The sequence below is a fragment of the Sebastes umbrosus genome, chromosome 12 (genome assembly GCF_015220745.1).
Source record: "Sebastes umbrosus isolate fSebUmb1 chromosome 12, fSebUmb1.pri, whole genome shotgun sequence".
Taxonomy (NCBI): Eukaryota; Metazoa; Chordata; class Actinopteri; order Perciformes; family Sebastidae; genus Sebastes; species Sebastes umbrosus.
Window position 1 is genome coordinate 4595134 of NC_051280.1, and position 4530 is coordinate 4599663.

Genomic DNA, 4530 nt, shown 5'->3' on the forward strand with positions numbered 1-4530 from the left:
TGTACTCATAATGCCCTTCATATGTTAGTTTGCGTTTTAATTTTATAGGCAATAGAGATTCTTCCATATTTGATCGAGGCAGTAATTTAGTGGTTTGCACTGTTTGCTGGAACACATTTTACTGGTCCATGTACACCATTTTATCCACCTTCGGTAAAGCCAACATTTTCATAAATGGTATATGTAATGCTATTAGATGTTCTAAATTATTTAAACATCTTAATTCTGTTAAAATGGGATCTAATGTCAAATTGTTAACTATACATTGAGCTGGTACTTCACCTTTTTGAAGTTTAAAATGACAAGTGAAGCATATCCATATTTGACCTTGTAGGGACCTCACAGACAAAGAGCGGCCTAGAGCAGAGTTTAGGAATAGGCCTAAGAGACCGGCCTACATGGGTGATATGAAGCCTGATAACAGAACAAAGACTAAACCGCCAGCTCTTGAAATCTCGCGTCTTCACGCGAGATCTCAGTTGAATCCAAACGGGAGCTGCCCATTGGATGAGGCTAACAGGAAATGTGGGGTCTTTCCGGTGACACGCCCACAATCTCACAGGAGATAAAAGCACGCCGACCTGAGAACTCGTCCCTTTTCAACCGCGAACAACGTTTGCTCCAGGAGGTACCCAACGCTGCAGCGTTCCCTTCAAGACCGAGCCACAGTTCCTGACCTCGCCGGACGAGTTAAGCCATTGTCGTGTTCATCAGACGTCCAGACCACCAGACCTATAGAAGGAAGACCCGGATCCTCGTCCTTCACCAAGGAAGAGACGACCGCCCCCGCCGTCTTCACATCAGCTGCTTCCCATCCGCTGCCACACGGAGAGCCAGCCCTGCCATTTTCCAGTTATTGCAATATTCATGTACAATAATCCAGAATAGTCACTTTTGATTTATTAATTTTTCAAAAATTGATTTTTGAAAATTAATTTTCTTTTCAGTATTTGTCAAGCATAGTCAGTTGTGGATTGCTTAAGTGTGTAGTAGTGGTTAGTTTTGTCTTGTTTGTTTGGAATAGCAATTTTGGTTGCTATTTGGTTTTTGTGGAACCCCTAACACATTAACATAAGCTGTTACTGACTAAAGGTGCTAAAGTTAACTCATTAACATCCAAAGGATAAGAGTAACACTTTGGCCTGATAGCTTTAATAAATCTAACACAGTTTTGTAATCCACAGGTTAAATCCTCTTACCTGTGCATTTGTTTTTTTTAACAGCATTGTATCAATTCTATTGTATATCTCAGGGGTATCATTTACTAGCTCAGCAAAATGAGTAGTAACGACACCCGTGAGTCAGGAGCCGAGGCTCACCGGGAGCCCACCAACCCAGGCCTGCAGGATGCGGTCGCTGGTCTCCTCAAGCTCTCCCTTGAGGAGAAAGAATGCCTTAATAGCTACAGTGCTAGCACTGTAGAAAGTAAGCTAGCAGAGCTGGTTGACTTTATCAACCAGCCGTCCGGGAAGCCACAGCGCACCGTCCCGGAGGTGCTCGGCAAGTTAGTCTTGCTGTACGACCGCAAAGCGCAGCTTCAAGCTGCCGAGCAAGAGGCGCAGCTCCAGGCTGCAGAGCGTGAGAAATTCAACCTGCAGAGGGAGATTCGGGAATACCGGTTCGAAGTCTCCCAAACACAGGATGAGCGGGATCGCCTGCATCAGGAGACTGACTCTGCGTATGCGTAGCTTCAGGCTGTCACGCAGGAAGCAGAGGCCAGAGTTAGGAAGGCACAGGCCGGACAGGTAAGTACCGCTGCCGACCTGTTCGCCTTAGTATCATCTGACTCAGATACGGAGAACGTTTCTGCTCCTGATCCATCCAGCCAAACCCCTGGCCGGACCCCATCCAGCCTCATCACTCTTGATGGTCACTGTGCCCCAGTAGCGGCAGGCCCGATGGACACAGGTTCACTGCCCCCCAGGAGTGTACCCAGATTCATCCAGAGCCTTGATGGTCACCATGTCCCAGTAGCGGCCCGCATGATGGACACAGGTTCACTGCCATCCAGGAGTGTACCCCAATCCATCCAGAGCCGTGCTACCTTGCGGTTTGACCTATCTTCACCTCCACCTCCATCCAGGAATACAGGGGTAAGTTACTCAAGAGAAGCGAGTGGTTTTAGACCCGCATACGCTGACGATCACTCAACGTCGCGTAGCTCGCGACCTAACCCCAGCCGGACTCCGTCCCCTGCACGCAGGGGACTCAACCGTCCTCCTCGCCTTAATGATCCGAGCGACTGCGGGCTCTCGGATGACTCGGACCGTGTTTACCCACCCCGAGATCATGGTCTGCGTACCCGTCAGCTTGAGTCCCTGGCAAAGGACATTGAGCGCTTTGATCCAAACAATCGAGAATCCAACATCGACGACTACCTCAGGGAGATCGAGCGCTGTCTTCTTGACCTACCTCACACTTCGTCACGTGAGGAACTAAAACTTGTGTGGAAGACTACGGCTAGAAGCGTTCATGTCTTCATGGAATCCTTGGCACCACAAATCAGAGACCGCTATTCAGCCCTCTGCAATGCCCTACGAGAGGAGTATTCCCCATGCACGGCTCAAGCTTCTGCTACTCTCGGCGCCTTCGCAGTGATGCACAAAAAGCAAGAGTCCCCGAGAGACTATTACAGGCGCCTGAGAGCCGCGTACTTTCAGGGACATAACGCACCGGGTCTGGAGGAGGAACAAACGTTCAAGTCCCTGTTCCTGCACAACCTCCATGAAAATGTACGCTATGACGTAACTATGCACAGCAGATCAGGCAACCTCACCATGCAGGAGATCAGAAAGTACACACAGATGGCATGGGAGACACAGACACGCCCTGCTAAGAGGTACGACGACAACGCCAGAGTCCTGGGAATTCAAACCTTTGAGCGCAACGACCTGGCACTCGAAGGAAACAAAATGCCTCGTGCGAGGGCGAATGCCAGGGTAACGTCCCAGGATCGGTGACCACCTCGCCAGTATGGTAGCCAACCACCTCTCCAGCATGGTAACCAACAGAACCAGGGGGGGTGGTCGCCAAGGCCACTTTCAGAATCAGCCCAGGCCAAGACAACAAGGTACCTTCCCGCCAAGAAGGGGTCACTTCGACCAGAACCCCAAGCAGACAGGTAAGTACAGCGGGAAGGTCCCAAACCCCCCCAGAGGGGAGGGTTTGCAGGAAATGGAGGGCATGATCAGAAGATGCTTGCAGGAAGCGGTAAGGCAGTTTGGAACGGCCAGTCAACCACCCGCGCTGCCAGATGGTCCAAAGAAGCCCGACGGCAGCCCCCCACCAGTATGACTAGACCAGGTCCCGTTCTCTTCCACCGCCAGGGTTTACGTTGTAAGCTGGGGAAGGGAACTAAAAGAGCCCGCTTCGCTCCCTGGGACCGCCACACCGACTGTACCGCAGCCGCCATTCTTGACTTTCTTAGGTGACCTTGTCTGCAAGGGCAATGCCAGACGCATATACACCTCAGTAGTCATGGGGGGGTGTATCAGCACCCTTGCCCTGCTTGATTCTGGCTCTGAGATAAGCCTGATGTGTCACCACACTTTTACGGAAATAGCGAGAGCAATGTTCTCCCTCGGTAAGCCGTTGCAGATTGAAAACTGCAACATAAGTATTACCAGCTACACACAGGACAGCTCACCCATCACCAAACGTGCTTGGGTTGACATCACTCTGCAGGAGATGACTCTAGTGCATCCCATTTACATATGCACCCTTGATACAGAACCCTTACTCATCGGTCAGGACCTCTTGGATCGCCTGGCCCCTCTCATCGACTGCCACAGTGGACACATTTGGGCTCAGGTAGACGTCCCAAAGCCCCTTGTCCAGCAAGCAGTTGGCCAACCCCAGACGGACAAGTCGCCGTCATCCAGGAATCCAGGGGACCCCTGCCGATGCTCATGCCTCTTCCAGAACCCACTCTGGGTTCTGATCTGTCCATGCCACCCACGAGTCCACAACCGCCGTGGGTGGATAGTCTAAACCCGTTCTATGAACACAGGTCTTTCCTTTGCTCACTGAAGAACACAAATTCAGCGCTGTACAGCCCCCGCGTGGTGGGAGGTGTACAGCTCAATGATGTGACAACTTTGGACGCACTCCTAGAACTCTGGTCCGAGAGGTCCGCGGTCAGCCAAGACCTGTATCATGAACTGTGCCAACAAAGTCCTTCTCCAGCCTTCATACAGCAAAGCCATCGTCTTCTTTCTGCGGAATCACCACAGACCCTTCTTAAGGCAGTTGGAGTCTGTGCCCTTTTCGTACAGATCGGGAAGAAACGGGTCATGCACTTTGTGAGTGTGGTTCCTCAACTCCAACCCCCATTCTTCCTGGGGGCGGACCTTCTTGTCAGACTCGGCGCCCAACTGGACACAATCAATCAGGTTTTGTGGTCCCAGGCTAGCGCCGAAAATCATTCCCTTACCTCTGAACCAGAACAGATGTTATCAGGGCAGACCATTCCCCAGGCATGTCAGGTTACTAGCGAGGTGGCTTTGACCATCCCAGCGCGGACAGCAGGTG